The sequence below is a fragment of the Lepidochelys kempii genome, chromosome 1 (genome assembly GCF_965140285.1).
Source record: "Lepidochelys kempii isolate rLepKem1 chromosome 1, rLepKem1.hap1, whole genome shotgun sequence".
Lineage (NCBI taxonomy): Eukaryota > Metazoa > Chordata > Testudines > Cheloniidae > Lepidochelys > Lepidochelys kempii.
In genome coordinates, this window is record NC_136380.1 from 47,073,755 (window position 1) to 47,093,854 (window position 20,100).

The window sequence follows — 20,100 nt, forward strand, 5'->3', positions numbered from 1 at the left end:
TATTTCTTCTAAAATTTAAAAAATCTTGAACTTCAGGTTCACAAAATAAATGAGCAAAGGAGCAGTTTTTAATGATCAACTCACTGATTGCTTCACTGCTTGAATTGCTCTCTGCTCTCACAAAGAAAACAAACCACACAAAAATATGGCTAATAGTGACAGGATATGTTATGTTAACTGTAACATGCATATTGTTCAAAGGGGAGTTCCAATTATCAAATACTAATGCCCCTCAATATTTTCTTGCAATTAGTATATTATCAGAACTAGTGAATGTTTGGTGTGGAGAACTCATGGCTTACTTTCATTCTCCACAGTCAGGGAACTATAGTTGAAAAATGTGAGCTGCTGTCTAAAAAATTAACTAAGGTTAATTATGTATGAGGTTGTGATTACATTCATGGTGGGAAACATAACAAATATTGATGATAGGATGATTAAACAAGATGCGAGAGAATGAACCACACATATCAGATGTTAGTCATGTCACAATGCACTTTTGGAAGGCTCTCAGGCCTACAGTGACTAAGATGGTATAAGAATCTCTATAAAGTAGTATAGAATTTGCTTCCACTTGTGTACCATGTACCTATCTTGGATTTTCACTTAATTTTCATGAACGAGGAACATAATTATGCCATTGCATGAGGGATTCTGCCTCCCAAATCAACAAACTGAAGATACAATGTGCAACCCCTCACCCCCACCAATGGTCTGCTGCAAACTCGGGGCAGAGCATTACGACTCTAGTCCTGAGTGATTGAAATATTATGATGTGGAATGTGTGATTCTGAGACAAGAATACCATACATAAATCTTTTCCTTATTCGGATTGGTATGTTTGGGATTACAGAAGCCCCTTTAAGGTTTTAAGACTAGAAAATTGTTTGGGATTTGAACACAACTATGTGGAATTGAGTTAGCTGACAAAATGCTGACTATAACTGGTCAGTGGAGATCAGGCCAAATTGTGTCAGCGAATTGTAGTTAAAACCTGCTGAGGTTATACTGATACAAAGTATCATGATTTGTTTTCTTCTACACTGGCTGGTCAGACATGATCATCAGCACTGGGTCAGCAAATGTAACTCTAAGTTTGTCGTGTTCAGACATGACTCAGTTTTCAGGTGAAGACAAGCCCTAAGATGGTATTGACTCATAAGGATCCCATTTAAGAGGTCACCTCTGATTGCTCATGTAGCTAAGAGATGTATAAAAGGGCTTACAGTTGGTATTGCTGTTGGCCCTTGATGAAAGCCCATAAGGCCCAAATGTCTGATTTTTTTTTTAAATGAATTGGTTTCCTACCTCTCCCCCCTCCCCGCCCACTGTCTCTCTCTACCTCACTTCCTACCAAGGAATGCAGTCTCCACTAGAGGTAGTGCAAAACCAACTTGCTCTGTCATTTTTAAATTTTTCCTCCTGGGGAAACTTTTATGCCAAATTTTAGCTTGGAACAAATATTTACAACAGAGATGTAGATCACTGCAAACCAGGGTTTGAAATGGTAATTGTTACACAGCTTCAACTGTAACGGTGCTTTTGGCTCCTCTATTGTTTTATCACCAACAGCATCGAGCTTCCTAATGAATTAACGATGGAGCTGTGTAAATGTTCCAGAATTCCTTGATGGGCTACGTTGAATGCCATATACTCTACTCCATTTTATTTTGAAAATCCCATTCTCCTGTTTACTTCCAAACCCCTTGATCTAGCTAGGGGATAAAGAGATGTCATATATAATAGAAGATTCATTTTCGTATTCCAGTATCCGTATTTCATATCTGGGCAAATATATGGAACCAGAGCCGGATTTAGGAGCAGGTGACCGCCTGGGGTGCTGGGCCTGGGGGTGCCAGATTTAGGGTGCTGTTTTTGTTGTTATTGATAAAAGGGAAAACAGAATGTTTTTGAAATAAAATGTTTCAGGTATTCTGTATGTGGATTAATTTTTCACTACCCTTCTAGAATGCTCTGGACCTTTGTAGAATCTTGGGAAATCTTCCAGATTTTCTGAGGAACTACATTTTCCTCGAACCTCCTAGAATGTTGTCATTCATGCCCTCGCAGGTATATAAGGGCAGGGCATCACCAGTCAGTCAGTGAGATATAAGAATGAACTGAAGTGAAGTGAGCCCTGCTATGATATCATGAACCTTTTTTTTTTATTGTGGAAGTGTACTTGCGTTTTAAGACTTGAAGAGTGTAAATAGCAGCTAATAAAGAACATATTTAATGAGATGCCAGAGTTATCTGTCGAACCCCTCTCTATGCAACAATCTAAAACAAATACTGTTACTTCTTTTGCCATGCTTAACATGCAGTGTGGATGACTTTCTAACACTGCAGAACATGGACTTTGGCTCTCCCAAACACTGTCTGTTTTTTCCGGCATAGAAAATAAAAGATGCCCCTGAAGATGCCTTCAGGAGCTCAGTATAGGAAGCGAAAAGCTCAATTGCATCTATTTGCAGCAAGGGGCAAATCTGATGGGAAAATATCTGAAACAGAACAACATAGACCGGGTTTAGGCAGTAGCAGTTGTCCCAGTGCAGAAGAAATTAAGGACTTTTTAAAATTAAAAAGTTTCTATAAGCTTAGAGGAAACAATTTTTATTTGCTTATATACGGCATGACGAGATACAGATTTACAGATCCTAGCATGCAAATTTATCATTTTATGTGACAGGGATAAATCATGCATGCAAATTGTGCATAAAAGTCGTGAAAAGGGCTACAAATGCAATAAAAATAAGGTATTCAAAAGTTTAACAAATAGGGCGTGTAACAGGGTGCAGCTGGGTCCCTCTTTGCTTCCAACCCTGCTGCGCCCACAAGCCAGCCAAAGACCTCTGCGTTGGTGTAATCACCTGTGCTCTTTATTTATCTTTTACTTTCCCACCACCTTATAGCTACCAACAGCTTCAGTCTTACAGCCCCAGGGACTGCTAGCTCCTGCAGCCAGCAGGAAAGAGCTCCCACTCCCTCTAAATCTCTGGTTCCTCCCTTTTCTGGCTTCCTTCCTGCCAGCCTTTATGTAGCCCCTGGCTAACGAGGCTGGCAACAGTTCTCCGTTTGCCACTCAGGCCTGGGCTTACTCAGACAGCTCCAATTCCCCTTTCTTGATTGGAGTGGGCAGGACAGAGGCCTGCACCCTATCACATACCTCCCCACTTATGAACCACCAGGTTCGTCCTTCCTCATCCTCTCCGCCCACTACTGGTGGGATTCAGCCGGGGGAGTCTCTCCCCTTCTTCCTGGTGATCCTTGGCATCATTTTCATGGGGTTCCTTCATCCCCCACCTGCAGAAAGTACACTGTGTACTCATGGGGACAGGAGATATTGTCTGGTGGCCCAGGTGCCCCTAGAAGTGGGGCAGATTTAAATGGAAGCAGGTTGGGGTAGTAGAGGGGTTACCGTACCCCATTGTGTTGGGTACGGACTGGGGCCCTCTCACTGGAGGGAAAAGGAAAGGTTCCCCGAAGAAAGGGGCAGAGATCCCTTGACTGAGAAGCCCTGGGGAGGAAGACGAGCAGGGTCCTCAGGGAAATGAACACAGAAACCCCAGAAAAAGAGCCCTGATAGGGTAGGAAGAGGGGAAGGAGGTGCGGGGGAGATGGCCAGCCCAAGCCCCTTAGTGGGAGAAAAGGAGCAACTGGAGCTCCCCACAATGCAGCTCCTAGAGGAGGAGAAGCGGACCCTGCTTGGTGGCTTTGGAGAACCTGAGGCCCGGTGTGTCCTAGAGAAGGTCGGGATTGACCCCGACTCCCTACCGGAAGAAAAGGGGATAAAGGAGAAGGGATGCACTAAGCTTTCCTCAAGTATCACTAGACCAGGGGTTCTCAAACTGGGGGTCATGACCCCTCACGGGGTTGCGAAGTTATTACCTGGGGGGGTTGCGAGCTGTTAGCCTCCACCCCAAACCCTGCTTCACCTCCAGCATTTATAATAGTTTTAAATATTTTAAGTGTTTTTAATTTATAAGGGGGGTTCGCACTCAGAGGCTTGCTGTGTGAAAGTGGTCACGATTACAAAAGTTTGAGAACCATTGCACTAGACAATCATGGCATGTCTGGTGTATAGTAAAATTTCATTCTTGTGAGAACATTCATTATTATGCGAGAATTTTTTTTTAAACCTTAGCACCTTAATAAATTGAATGTGATCAAACAAACAGAACAGTAACCAGAAAATAAGCTTTTAGGGTTAAAAAGACTGTGCACAATTATATTTGTGAGACATCTTTAGCCTGCTATTTTTTTAAAGCAAATATTTGAGTTATGTTTGAAAGTGAATTGCTTCTTCGGATTTTTGAAACATATTGTAAGGGGTTTGGATGCCTGTGAGAATTAAATCACATTTAAAACTTTCAGCACCCAAATCTTGCATTGAATAATATAAAGTATAATGAAATGCTTGACATTTCCTCCAGTGCTGAACCAGCATGATTTTAGCTGACTATCTTTCCTGGCCATCTGGTAAAATAGTGTGAAGGAACTTTACAGGGACTAATTATTTTCTAGATTAATATTGCTGACAAGCACTCCATGGTGTGGTATGAGTGTTTCTGGGGTTTTATGCTATTAGAAATGTCATTAATTATTATGCCTATGATTGCTGTGATTCTGTGTGTTGGCATTCTGCCCCAACATCACCATCTGTGTACAACATTCCTATATCACAGGATATACTATGTAATTTACTTCAGTTTTCTATGGATGTTATTACATTTACAGATCTAAGAAGCTAGATTCTTTCCAAATTCTGTTTGATTGTGGATTTTTTTTCTTTTGAGTATAATGACTGGACAAAAAACCCTTTGCTTTTTTTTTTAAACTTTCCCCTCATAAATTGTGAACGTCTAATAGTTATTCTTAACGATAAAGTACTTTTCCTGCATTGGCTGCTTTCAAATGTAGCAATAGAAATTGAGTAATAAAATCTCAGGCATCAGATGATTTCTCTATTTGTGTATAACACATACTGTAACTAACATGGTTTTTATTTGTACAGAAATTAAAATGCTATACTTTATGTACTATGCTGTAATGTAAATACAGAAAATCACTTGTTCTATTTGCTGTTTCAATATTTATGATATGAATAGAGAAGTAGCAGTAATTTGACAAAACACAACAAAATTAATCCTTTTCTATCAAGGCTTTCATTAAAATGAGGATGGAAATTATGCTAAATCAAAATACAAAAGAATATTTTAAAGTTGTAAACTGATTTTGCTTTCATTAGTTTTGCATACTGCACATTTCTCATTATTTTCTTTCCAAAACACAAACATGGTATAATTCCAAACTTAGTCAAAGACTCAATAAATCATTGTTCTTTTATGTATAAATTTGTAAAGCCCTCATTAAGAATAATTTCAGTAGTAACATGCCAATAGGTTTTCTTTGACCTTCTCTGTTGTTTACTATAGCTTCAAGGTCTTTTGACACCTAAGGTGTAGAAAAACAGTCTGATGTAGCAAACTCCTGCAGGTTCTTCTGTTGTTAAAACAGATGCCTTGCCTTATGTACTGTACAATGGGACATTCACCCAGTGGAGCAACATACAAATTCAAAAGACAGATATCCACTGGGTAAAAGAAAATCTCAAGTGAAGATGAGGGGAGGGAAGGGCAGTCACATGGTACTTCAGCAGAGAAAAGACACACATTGACGAGTTCATATAGTGCCAGGGATCATAAATCAAGAAACCAATTTAAAGATGGGGAACTTGGGATGGGTGAATTAAAGGTGTTTAAGAATGTGTACATATGGCAACAAATGGGAGAATGACTTGGGTTTGGGAGGGGCAGGGCAAAAATGTTCAAAGCTTGGTGGGAAAAATGATAAAAGTTGCCAGAGAACACCCAGCAATATTTTGTAAAATATAAAGGTATAAGACAAGGGCGTTCTCTTGGCCATGATAATCCCTAACCCATTTTGCCCACTGAGAAGTTTCTCCACCAATCTAGGCAGCTGCATGGGACAGGTTCAAGCAACAAAAGATGGACTTGAGAACAAACTACTCCACCCAGGGAAATGAGATAAATGTATCACATTCCCAAATTTCAGATCCTGGTTAGGTCTTTTAGATCTCTGTTGGAGCTCCTGAAGATTATGTAGGCAGGAGGTTCTCCTTCAGCTTTTGGGCAGTTAAGAGAAAACACCTATATTACTTGCTGAACCTGCATTAATCATACAATATCCTATTCTGACATTCATAAAAAGGGCTCGCTTCCTCTCAATGAGAGATACAGTAAAGCCACTGCGGTTGTTCATTATTTATATTACAGTAGCACATAGAGATCAGGGCTCCATTGTGCAGGGTGCTATACAGAGACATAGCAAGAGACAGCCTTTGACCCCAAAAGGATAAATCTAAACTGACACAATAGACAAAAGGTAAGAGAACGTAGGGCAGTGGGGAACTCTCCATAACTGAAAAAGGGGCTTAGTATGTACCCACAGCATTCATCTGGATTTGATCTTATTTTTGGATCAGCTGTTTATTGGAGGACATCCAGAGGCCAACGCAGATCAAATGAATTCAGGACACCACTTGAGCTGAAGCACGGCATTGAGTTCAGTGGGGCTATGCTGATATACGCCAGCTGAGGATCTGGCCCAAAACTTTATTGAACACATTCACAGATTTGTTTTTCTCCTGTTTAACAAAAGACTCTTGTGTTGCTTGTGGAGAAGTTTCCAGGGCAGGCTCTGGCCTCTCAGAAAGAGGCTTGGCTAATTCTGTTTTTCTACAAGCACTCCAGAAATACTTTCTCACTGTAACTTCAGAGAATACATGGAGAAAAATCTATAAAACTTCTCAGGATGTTCTTCCATTTCCCAAATGGCTCCTGTCACACCTGACCCCTGAAGTCCCTAGAGAGTAACTGGATTAGATTGATTTTTAATGTTGGATATTTCCAAGTGGGTCATACGGCTGCCTTATGTAATTAAAATACACTGTTGGCAATAGCTAGCTCATTTACTAAAACGTGTATGAACTAGATTCTGAAACCTTTACTCGTGGTGAGTAGTACCTTACTCCTGGAACCCGCCCATTGAAATCAGAGGGGCTACTTGTGGTATAAGGTACTGTTCATTGTGAGTAAGGATGTTGCACTGTAGCTCAATATTAATAAATATCTCTATTGGGTGTGTTTTCTTCTCCAGTTTTCTCTCTTTAAATCAGTTGCTTTGTCTTGGGTGTGGTTTCTGTATCAATTTTAAAGGGGACAGAAGAGAGGAAAACATGCTCTATTTTTGCAAGAAAGAGAGTATGATATTTTTGGAGTATATGGACATGTTTGCTTAAATACAGACTCACTTTGTTTTGGGAAAGAGGCAAAATATCTACCTTAAAAACATAAATCAGCTTACAAAGGAGCTACATATAAACTGTACGAGAACTAGGTTCTGTAATGGAAGTAATTTTGGCCCTGATCCTGTATCAGGAGCTGCTAGTGTGGGGTCTAAATGAGACTGTATAGAGGGAAAAAGTCTGCACTAGTGGATCTGAATGCTGAGTTAGGGCCTTCAGAACTAGGTAATGTGGAAAATGGTAGAATTTCTCTTCACAGACCTTGAAAAGCACTAACTAATAGAATACCCCTCTTTTGGATCTTTTTGTAAATGAGACAGAAATGTTGTGACCTCCTGAATGCCACAGAGAATCAATCAGGATTAGAACTCAGAATTCCTAGCTCCCAGTCATGTGTTCAGATGCCAGGTTATGTCTTGCTTTCAATATTCTTCAAAACAAAACAAAACAACCCAAAACCCAACAATAAAAGTTAGAACCATGAAAGTAATGGAAATAAATTATTTCATATTTTCCTTTGTCCTTCTACATGAGAACATCCTAGATTTGCATTATAACCAGGAGGAATTTTCAGAACAGCTACATTGCTTATCAGGAGGAATCTATATCATTTCTGTAAGGCACAGCCATTGCTGTTCAACTCATTTGCATTTGTGGTTCTCAAAAATTATCATATCATAATTAAGTTTATAGAAAAGGAAGAATAGTTTTTGATTTTATGCAGAGTTTTCTGACCCAGTGAGGTTACTTGTTCTGGGAGATGAAACTGGCAAATGAGAACCTTTTTTTTTTTTAACCCTTCTGATGGATAATGCCTGTAAAAAAGGTGTATGCACTACTAGTGACAAAAATGAGATGATGATTGGGTAGTTAGAATAGCATGGCAGAATCCAGGCTAAACAATCACACACTTAATTCATATATTAAAGAGCTTAGCACAACCCACCTGTGATCAAACATTTCCTTGGACAAGCCAGACTTTGGCACCCCATAACTGGTGCCAGCAGGGTCAGATCAAAGAAAGCTGCTTCTGAGTCAGTGGCACATGCAGGAGGAAATGTGTTAGTCTGGTTATGCCCCTAGTTGGGTCCATTGGCAACGCCCTGGCAGGCAGCAACAGGCTGCCACTGATTCTGAGTGAGACAAAGAGAAGAGAGGATTAAGAGATGGCAAGGAAAGGAGAAGAATTTGCTCTAGGTTTAGATTCTCAGATGTGGGTGGGAGGTGGTAGCTCATGGGCATCCTGTCTTGGAAGAACTTCGAAAAACAGACGCAACTTGGAACCAGTTAGTTGCCAAAGGAAACATGAAATCACTCCTTATCCTTCCTTTCTCTCTCCCCTCCACATCCCCAGTTTTCCTACTGTCTGTCACTTAAATTGTGCTTCTTTCTTATTCCTTCTGTTTCCCAAGCCTGAATTGGGGTTTTTGGAAGCAACAGTTCTGTCTGAGATAGACAAGAGACACTTTTTTCCCACCCAGGGTGTATTTGCTATTACTTTTTCTCTTGTCTATACTGCCTTCCTGTGTCTTTTCTCCTAACCTTATTGTATTTTTCCATTGCTAATCACCACATTTTCTCCCTGCCTTTTAAGTTTTTATCTCCTATAATCTGTTAACTCTTCTCTTCCTTCCTCATGTGTTGGTGTTTCCCCATCTTTCCTCCCCTTCTTGTCTCTGCAAAATTCTTCAGCTCTCTGGTATGTTGTCATGTCATAGACACTATGCTATCTGCAGACTGAGGTTATTTAATGGAGTGTTTCCTCTTTCTCTGCAGACAGATCCCTTCAGTGTAATGTGAGACACATCAGAAGAGCATAACCAAGAATGGCCCCAACCATATTGCTTACCTGTTCCTGAAGCTCAACATAAAAACTAGAATTGGTCAAATAAATAGTATAATACGTGAACATTTTCAAAAGAAACATTATTGTTCCTTAGAAATTTGAAATGATTTTTTGTGGTAGTTTTTTAAATGACATTTTTCAAAATGTACCTGCTTTTTAAAAAATGTCACTTGATTTGGCAGAAAAAAACAACAACCCTCTCTCACTTTTTTACTCCCCTCCATTTTTCCAGGGGGGGGGAAATAAAAAGAGGGAGTGTCTTTCAATGAAAATTTTTGAAATCTTTTGAAAGATTTTGTTTTAGTGAGTAAAAAAAAAACAAAAAACCCAACAACCCTAGACAACCACAAAAAAGTTTTGACAGAAAAATTTTCACTAGCTCTAATAAACATTAATTCCCGATTCCATTGAAGTCCATGGGAATCTTGCCATTACCTTTAGTGAGGCTCGGATTTCACCCAGAGGGTGAAAATGTGCAGTATTTTATACGTCATGCCGTTCAATTGAAATAAATGCTATTGATTAAGAGCCAGGTGTTGCACAGGTGTTGTATTACCTTGGTTATGGTTCTAGGTCTCAACCTTATGCAAGACATAGGGCAATAGAGCCATCCCTGTTCTCTGAGAAATTCTACTGATAATATTTATTTCATTATGAACAGCAAGTATAATACAGATGTATTTTCTATAGCATTTTTTCCTATAAGCTGGATTCCAAAATGTTTTATGGAGTTAAATAAGAGAGTTATAAATTTAAGTATTAAACAATGGAGAGAGAATGAAGAGACTAGAGGAAGAGTGTTCCAGGAGTTAGGAGTGGTAGAGGAACCAGGTTGTGGCACTTGCTTGAGCTTTAGTAAGTAACTTTCCCTATCACTAATCGGAGTGAATGGGCAGCTTCTTTACTTGATAGTCTCAACTCAGGAATAAATTAGATCTTCCACAGGACTCTGAATATTTAAGTGTTCTCAATGCACCGGGTTCACATCAGGCTTATTTAAGTCTCAGTTAAACCTTAACTTGATCAGGCCCTCTGCACAGAGGTGACTTTTACCATATTTGTTTTTTCTGGTGTGTGACTGGTCACGTGGTGTTTTTGCTTCTTAATTGGATGACTGGAACTCTTAAAATGAGAAGTTGGGAAATCAAAGATTTCAGTGGGATCTCTGTGTCAAGATCTCTCATAGCTGCATAAGTGGCTGCATGCAAGTGTATGAATATAATGGATTAGAAATGAGCGTGAATTGACTTGATATAGGCTAAACAAACCCGAGGACAAAGATTCATTCCCATGCATTTTAAACTAGTGGGAATGCAAAATGTCTGAAGATAAATTTAGTTATAATTCCACCAGAAAGGAGGAGGAGGAGTTTCTTTGAGCGCCATCTTTTTCCTGCAATTTTAATGCATATAAATTCAGGTATCTGTTTCACTGTGTGATCTTTGTTCCGTTTTTATAAATTTTAACATCAAATTATGGGTGGCTAGCCAACCTGTCTTTGGGACTGCTCTATTTTGTATTACAGCAGTGTTTGAGATAGGGCCCTTTTATGCTAGGCACTTTACAAATGTGTAATACAAGATGGTCCTCGCTGCACAGCATTTACAGTCTCCATAATCAAGACAGACCGAACAGTGGTAGGGGAAACAGAGAGATGAAGTGTCTTGACCAAGGTTACACAGCAGACCAGTGACAGAACTGGGAATAGAAATCTGGTTTCCTGACTCCGGGTCTAGAGCCCTAATCATGCTCCCTGCTATAAAATACCTTCTTTATACCTTTGTGCATCTGACGAAGTGGGTATTCACCCACGAAAGCTTATGCTCCAATATGTCTGTTAGTCTATAAGGTGCCACAGGACTCTTTGCCACTTCTTTATAGGGCGGAGCAATAATTATTTTCTTTGCTCAGCAAGCTGTTTGGAATTGAGTCTTGTGCTTTAACAGAGAATATTCTTGCTAAATCCTAGGGCCAGAGAGAGAACAGCCGAGGAATGTAGCTAAGAACCATGAAGAACACAGTATGCAAAACTTTGGTCTTTGACACACTGTTGCAGAAGTAACAGTGCAGTAATTTACTTTCACTGCATGTTAAGGGTGTGGATTTAATTTTCAGACAGTGCAGAATAGGTCAGATAAGAGCTTCAGTGTCTCAATCTACCTGATTCCTTATGCACTCAGAAGCAGAAGAATTTTTGCCCACTGCTGCAAAATATAATACTGGCTAGTAGTTTTCAATTAATAAAGAGGATATATGCTGGAGGGACTTTGTTACCTCTAGTTGATGCTTTGCACATTCCCTAGGGGTAAGATAAAATAATTTTGCTTGACTTGTGCTCTGAATAGAACATTAGAAAGCAAGAATGTAAGATAGGAAAGAGAGAAGATGGAAGCTGAGACATTATTAGGTATACATGTATTACAGAGGAAGCAATGAAAACCCAGATAGATTTTTACAAGGATTCAGGACCTGCAGAAATATGCCCCACCACTTGTAAAATCCTGATTATGCATTATATCATATTATGGCTATGCCCTCTAGCATTATTATAGTGAAGGGTCTATCACTGTCTCCCTTTTGAAACCCTGTTATCAGTGGTTTAAAACTAATTCATAAAAGATTAGCTCTGGGTCGAAATTTATGATGTAGTCTCTCAGCCCTGAACATTTATTTTATTTTAAAAAATGGGTTGGCATTTTAACTTACAAACGTTCAAACAAAAGAAAAGAGCCTTTTCAAATGGCTACTTGCCACATTTTAAGTTAGTGTGTATATAGCACTTCACATGTTTAAACTGCTACACAAGCAAGAGCTGTTTTGAAAAGCTGTCCATAATTCAGTGCGGTGAAAGAAAAGTGAAAAGACAAAGGTATTTTGAATAGAAGCATGGCTACTGATCATATGCAGTGACTTCTGTTATCAAGCATTTCAAGTAGGATTGCCAACTTTCTACTTGCACAAAACCGAATACCCTTGCCCTGCCCTGTCCCTCCTCTGAGGCCCCGCCCCTTCTCGGAGGCCCTGCCCCTGCTCACTCTGTTCCCGCCTCCCTCTGTCGCTCGTTCTCCCCACCCTCACTCACTCGCCCATTTTCACCAGGCTGGCTCAGGAGGCCGGGGTATGGGAGGGGGTGAGGGCTCCAGCTGGGGGTGCAGGCTCTGGGGTGAACATAAGAGTGGCCATACTGGGTCAGACCAAAGGTCCATCTAGCCTAGTATCCCGTCTTCCAAGAGTGGCCAATGCCAAGTGCCCCAGAGGGGATGAACAGAACAGGTAATCATCAAGTGATCCATCCCCTGTCGCCCATTGCCAGCTTCTGGGGTGGGACCAGAAGTGAGGAGTTCAGAGTGTGGGAAGGGGCTCCAGGCTGAGGCATTGGGTTGGGATGCGAGAGGGGGTGAAGGCTCCGGCTGGAGATGTGGGGCCAGGGATGAGGGGTTTGGGGTGTAGGAGGATGCTCCGGGCTGGGACTGAGGGGTTCAGAGAACAGGAGGTGGCTCCAGGCTGGGGCAGGGGGTTGGGGTGCTGGGGGTGGGATGAGGAGTTTGGGGTACAGGAGGGTGCTCTGGGCAGGGACTGAGGGGTTTGGAGTGCGGGTGGGGGATCAGAGCTGGGACAGGGGGTTGGGGGTGTGGGCTCTGGGGTGAGGCTGGGGATGAGGGGTTTGGGGTGCAAGAAGGTGCTCCAGGCTGGGATCAAGGGGTTTGGAGGGTGGGAGGGGGATTAGGGCTAGGGCAGGGGGTCGGGGCGCAGGAGGGGGTCAGGGGTGCAGACTCCCAGCAGCACTTATCTCAAGCAGCTCCCGGAAGCAGCGGCATGTCCCCCCTCCAACTCCTATGTGATGGTGCAGTCCGATGGCTCTGCATGCTGCGCCACCCCTGCAGCTCCCATTGACCGTGGTTCCCAGCCAATGGGAGCTGCGGGGGCAGCACTGGGGCAGGGGGCAGCGTGCAGAGCCCCCTGGCTGCCCCATACATAGGAGCTGGAGGCAGGACATGCCAGCTGCTTCCCTGCGCGGTGTCGCCAACTGGACAGTCAACGGCCCGGTCAGCTTTTCTACCCTTTTCTACCAGGTGTTCTGGTCAAACACTGGACACCTGATCACCCTAATTTCAAGATGGATTCTTACTATGTAGATTTCAAGTGTGTATGTTAATTGCACTGAGCCCATTTGCTAGAATGGTTTCAGAGTAACAGCCGTGTTAGTCTGTATTCGCAAAAAGAAAAGGAGTACTTGTGGCACCTTAGAGACTAACCAATTTATTTGAGCATGAGCTTTCGTGAGCTACAGCTCACTTGAAGTGAGCTGTAGCTCACGAAAGCTCATGCTCAAGTAAATTGGTTAGTCTCTAAGGTGCCACAAGTACTCCTTTTCCATTTGCTAGAAATAACTCTGGAGCAGCTGTTCTGACATGTTTTATCAACAGTGTACATATTTGTGCAGTAGACAATAGATTCCTCATGTTAATAAGTTCCTAAATACATATTTACAATATAGACTTTGACATCTCCTCAAATCAGATACGACTACAACACTGTTACCAAGGGGTTTTGGCATCTATTACTTGGCAACCGTTTTTATTGGAAGAAAAATAATTAACGTACAAAGCACAGAGAAGCTATCTATTAAAATGTCCACTTAGTGTTTGTTCTAAACCCAACATTAACACATTAGCTGATTGAGTCCTTGTGAGGCAGTCTAATATAATGGTATAACTGCTTCCTGCAGTCCCCATTGGTCTGGAACGGCAAACTGCAGTCAGTGGGAGATGTGATAGGCTGAACTTGCAGAAGCTGTAGGGAAACAAACTTTCCCGGCTCACCAGCAGATTTCCCTGATGGGCTACGTGCCAAAGGTTGCCGATCCCTGATCTAGTCTATTCCCTGTGGCCAGGACAGAGTTGTTGCTTACAGTACAGTTTCCAGTACTTTCTCTTAAGCAGTTTTGAATGATTCCAGCAATAGATTTGAACTTGCTCCTATTCAAGGCAATGAAAAACTCCCATTGACTTTGGTGGGCCAAGACAGAGCCCTAATAGAGAAAAAAAATGTTTCCTGATATTAATTTAGCCTAAGTCTTCCTCTGCTCATTTCTATCCCATTCCTACTGTGAACACCCTCTTGGAAAACTCTGAACAGATATGCTCCCTCCATGCTGTACAGTGGGTGGTATTATGGTCCTGATCCTGTAGATACTTAGGCACGTGCTTAACTTTACTGCTAATATCCCCCTGTAGTTATGATTTAGCCAAGTTATACACATTTAGTTCTTTTTCTGTTTCTTCACAACATATGTTAACACCTCCAGCCTTTTAATAATTTCTGTTGCTCTTCTCTTTATGTCCTCTAATTTGTTGCCAAGTTTCTGGTATATGAAGTGCTCAGAACCACACACCTAATTCTAGGCAAAAGTCTTATCTATATCAATATAAGAGACTTTTACCTTCTCGGTCAGTGATGTGATGCTTCTATGTCTGAAGCGCGAAATAACAAAGGTTAGGAATAAATACTCAGTTTTCTGAATGGAGAGAGGTAAATGGTGGTGTCCCCCAGGGGTCTGTACTGGGACCAGTGCTGTTCAACATATTCATAAATGACCTGGAAAAAGGGGTAAACAGTGAGGTGGCAAAATTTGCAGATGATACAAAACTATTCAAGATAGTTAAGTCCAAAGCAGGCTGCAAAGAGTTACAAAAGGATCTCACAAAACTGGGTGACTGGGCAACAAAATGGCAGATGAAATTCGATGTTGATAAATGTAAAGTACTGCACATTGGAAAACATAATCCCAACTATACATATAAAATGATGGGGTCTAAATTAGCTTTTGGCAATCAAGAAATCTGATCTTGGAGTCATTGTGGATAGTTCTCTGAAAACATCCACTCAATGTGCTGCGGCAGTCGAAAAAGCTAACAGAATGTTGGGAATCATTAAGAAAGGGCTAAATAATAAGACAGAAAATATCATATTGCTTCTATATAAATCCATAGTACACCCACATCTTGAATACTGTGTGTAGATGTGGTTGCCCATCTCAAAAAAGATCTATTGGAATTGGAAAAGGTACAGAAAAGGTCAACAAAAATGATTAGGAGTCTGAAACAGCTTCCATATGAGAGGAGATTAATAAGACTGGGACTTTTCAGCTTGGAAAAGAGACAACTAATGGAGGATATGATAGAGGTCTATAAAATCATGACTAGTGTGGAGAAAGTAGATAAGGAAGTGTTATTTACTCCTTCTCATAAAGCAAGAACTAGGGGTCACCAAATGAAATTAATAGGCAGCAGGTTTAAAACAAACAAAAGAAAGTTTTTCTTCACACAGCACACAGTCAACCTGTGGTACTCTCTGCCAGAGGATGTTATGAAGGCCAAGATTATAAGAGAGTTCAAAAAAGAACTAGATAAATTTATGGAAGATCGGTCCATCAATGGCTATTAGCCATGATGGGCAGGGATGCAAAACCATGAACTGAATATCCCTAGCCTCTGTTTTCCAGAAGCTGGGAATGGGCGACAGGGGATGGATCACTTGATGATTATCTGTTCTGGTCATTCCCTCTGAAGCATCTGGCATTGGCCACTATCAGAAGACAGAATACTGGGCTGGATGGACCATTTGTCAGACCCACTATGGCCGTTCTTATGAAACCTTATTAATACATTTTATTGCCAGAAGGGACCACTGCGATCATCTATTCTGACTTCCAGCATAACACAGGCCATACGACTTGTGTGATCATCTTTATTTATTTTGATTGACACATCTTTAAGAAGTACCTCTCCAAATGCTTTTGATAACTGTTAAAAAACTCAGTTAAAATAATTTAAAACAATATAGTAGATAAAAATATCAGCATACAGCCTATTTCTGCCATATTTCATTTGCAACTCATACCGTATTTGAAGTTCATTATGATCCTGAGGTCTTTTTTCACACCACTTTCTTCCAGACAGCTACAGTGTCTTTCCAATTAAGTCCAAAATTAAGGTGCACATGGATCATTATTTGATTGTGGTGCATGCATTGGGTGCATTGTGGGCAGAGTGACCAGATGTCCCGATTTTATAGGGACAGTCCCGATATTTGGGGCTTTTTCTTATATAGGCTCCTATTACCCCCCACCCCCATCACGATTTTTCACACTTGCTATCTGGTCAGCCTAATTGTGGGACATGAGTCTGAAGGCTAAGTAGCTTCAACCAGCTGAGAAGGCACAAATAGCCAAGTAAATGATGACCCTGATGTAGCTTCATTGTTACTAGAGTAATTCAAAAATATGACAGAACCCTTTGAGAGTTAACAATAGATTATTTTTTGAAAAATAAATGAAGTAATCCCATGGAATTTCCATAAGCCAAACTTGCACTGACATCAATGGGAATGTTGTCTGTCGGGGCCAGGCCCAAGGACCTTTTGACTATCACTGTGTTGGAAAATAGTTCAGAGAGAAAAAAAATGAACAAATTAAAACTGTTAAGAAGGATGGTTGGGGCCCCTCTGCGATGCAACAGATGCACAAAATGGGGAAGTTATGGAAGGAATTGGGTAGATAACAGACTTTTGTCTTCTGTTTTGGGGTCCAGTGCACCACTAGTCAAGGTGGCTCTGAGAAAGACAATGGTGTGATGGTGGAGATGGCCAGAGGGGACAGATGCTCTGCTGTAGAGCTAGACCAGTGTATAGTTACTGAAGCTGCATATACTATCCCAGCCATGCATTTCTTATTGTGTTGATCATGGCTATGTTCATTTCTGTGTAGTTACATACTTATTCAGATTAATATTTTCTCAAATGCTTTGCAAAGGATTGAAATTATAGTTATTGGAGATGGTTGTGATTTTTGTTTTTTGTTTTTTTCCCTTTTGAAAATTGCCTTCAGGCTTGCTTTATTCCATTTGGCTGGTGCTTCCGGGATTTTCTGATTGCTTTTTTCCCCCTCCCCTCAGAAATAATTGCTGCCAGTTTGGTGAGTTACCATTTTCTTGAGAGTGCGGAAGGCACGGTTCTAATGGAGGTATGCCACTGTATAATTGAAGTAACACAGTGATGAATCCGGCCCAGTAGTTTTATGCTGATACTGCTATTAAGTGTTCCCTTATACAATGTACTGACAAGATCATTCATTCGCCTAATTCCTCCTCTTGTTAAAGACTAATTTTAAAAAACATCGGAGAATTGATTTTGAACCAGAGTTGTTTTTCTGTCTCTTCATTTCAGAATCATAGCTCAATTTTTATGGCTTGTTTTCTCTCTAGAGTTTCATATACTCCTGATGTGTTCATAAAGCTATTCTTATACCTCTGAAGACCATGAGCTACTATTAACATATATTGCTTTTTCTGCTGCTCTTATCTTTTCTCTGCAATACTTACCTGACTCTGGATGTTCTTCCTTGATTCCCTCTGCAGTTATCCACTTCCTGCTGTTTTCTTTTGTATTTTTTAACCCCTAGGCCTTGGAGCAGGTCCTCCTGGGGTCACAGTGACCATTTCTTGTTCCTTATGCTTTTCTACTGTAAGGTTGTGTAGAATGACTGTGTTGTTTTTTCAGGATGCTTGAAATCGTACTTTCAAAGTTCAAATTGAAGTAGATATGAGTACAGTCGCTTGTAATGAAAGCTGTCCAGAGGACCCCAGAGAAAGGAATGGCAAATGGTGATGTATTGAGTTGTGGAGAGAGATAGAGTAGGGTGGCCAGGGACTGATAGGGCCACTTTTATGTAACACCTTCAGTATTCACTATAAGGCGATTAACAGCAAATTAATTAGGGCAGCAAATTAAATAGGACAGCCCAAATCTGGCAAGTATGTTACTGTCTGAATTTAAAAGAGAGATGCGTACATAGGGAAAAAACCCAAAGCTCCTCTTTTTTTTTTTAAATGGATTATAGGCCAAGCATGCTAGTGCGCATGTAATCCTTCTGCCAGGCCAAGTTGATAGCAGCAAGGGCCGGGTTCAGTACACAGGGGTTCCCTCTCATCAAAGCAAACGCAAAACTGGCTCGAGCCCCCACCCAGTGACCTGGGAAAATCTTACACACCCCCTGGGCGCCTCAAAGAGGCAATACTTCCCCTCTTGCAAGCACAGAGTCTCGGTGTAGCAGAGAATCTTTAATAACATGAGGTAAACGACATCAGCATTAAATTGGGGAAACACCACAACGAGTGTTCATTAACCAAACCATGAGCAAAGACCCACCCCAGAAAATTGGGCCACATCCTTTCCCTCGGGTTCTTGAGTCCCAGAACCCAAACGTCTCTTGAGTCCAGCAATCCACAAATCACCCAAAGTCCAAAAAGTCCAGCCCCAGAGTTCAAAGTTCATCTGCATAGTGTTACTCCCCAGTCTGGCTAAAATGTGCCTGTGTGTGGGGGAAAGAGGTAAGGGGCACCTTATGTGTCCTGAAGCTGACTGCCCCACAGGGCTCTGCTCTGCTAGGCTGTCTCACAAACGGCTCTGCTTCACCACGACCGGCTCCGCTCTGCACAGCTCGCCGTCTCACGAACAGCTCTGCTTAGCTCGCCGTCTCATGAACACACCGCTGTCTCACGACCGGCTCTGCTCTGCACAGCTTGCCGTCTCACGAACAGCTCTGCTCAGCTCGCCATCTCATGAACACACCGCTGTCTCACAAACGGCTCCGCTCTACCAGCCTATCCACGAACAGCACCGCTGCACTCTAGATCTTCCGGCTCCCCACTACTTGACACAGTGCTCAGTGATTTCAGCTCATAGTAGTGGGAGCCTTAGTGCTGGTGCACCATAAGGCCAAAGCGAATGCAGCACAGTACCTGTAGCAAGACTCTTAATAGACTCAAAATTAGCTCTGACATTCCACAGTGGAGAGAGACAGAGGTGCAATTGGTGCTTCAGGCCCTCACAAAGGGACCCACACCACCAGATACTAATACCTGTCTCAAATCTCTCTCCATTCACAGAGAATTGGAACCCATGTCCCTTGCCTAGCGAGTGCTACTCAGTTGATGGTGAGTCCCTCCATCATAACAAAAGGCCAAGTACAGTTCCAAGCACAATTCCCATAATTAGAGTAATAACAATTTATTCTTCCCGCCCCAATAACAGAGACACTGGGGATCCCACAACAGCCAAAGTGACCATTTGGGCAGTTATGGCCTCATTCTAGGCGGGGTGGGTGTGCCTATGCAAATGAGATCAGCCCCTGAAGTTCTTTTCCACAACTTGCCACACCTCACCACCAGATGTCAGGGTGGAGCCCATCCTGACTCTGCTTACACACAAGGCAATAACAGGGTTTGGAGCTCTTCTCTCCTGCAAACTTGCCAACAGAAGGTTTTGTACTGGCTGCACTGTTGGGTTCAGAGGAGCCATGGCAACTGCCATGTGGATAAAGGATTCTGAAGTGCACAACTGCAGATTTGCTATTGGATAGTAGGCATCACTACATATTTAAATTTGGTGCATAATACATCATTTTATCAAGGGGAGACACTACTATAGTGCCACCTTACTAAACTCCTTGTCTGTGCCTAAACCTGGCCCAGACAAACTTTGGCTAACATCCTTGCATCAGAGAGGTTTCTGATTTCAGTGTCATCATTTAGGATATCAGTCACTACAGGAACTTAGAAGGGTTTTAATCTTTTTTACAGTATTTATACAGAACCCATTTCAACTTAAAACAGTAGGAGTAGTTCTGTTCCAGCAATAACCCTGAAAAATTCTACTGTACTAAAACACAAGAGCAAGATCACAATCTATAGATTCCCATCGGATAACCCTAACACTGTACAGACCGTATCTTAACATACACAAATTGAGAATATTATGAAACTTTTAATCAGATCAATGGTAGCAGGTTTGTAGTTCAGTAGGCAGTTTTTTCCACCCATATGGTGGAAATGCCCCAAAGTTATAGTGTGGTTCTAGTCTGAAAAGT

General features: G+C 41.6%; 1 protein-coding gene and 1 long non-coding RNA gene across 10 annotated transcripts in view; one reads left to right on the top strand and one right to left on the bottom strand.

The window, feature by feature from the left end:
* The window catches only part of MTUS2 (microtubule associated scaffold protein 2), a 502,895-nt gene that overhangs the window by 151,919 nt on the left and 330,876 nt on the right, over positions 1–20,100 (top strand). The window lies entirely within an intron of this gene.
* The window catches only part of LOC140910346 (uncharacterized), a 62,775-nt gene that overhangs the window by 30,186 nt on the left and 12,489 nt on the right, over positions 1–20,100 (bottom strand). For all 3 annotated transcript variants that reach the window (XR_012158548.2, XR_012158546.2, XR_012158545.2), the window contains exon 2: positions 8,274–8,460. This is a non-coding gene — a long non-coding RNA (uncharacterized LOC140910346). The remainder of the gene's footprint in view (positions 1–8,273; positions 8,461–20,100) is intronic.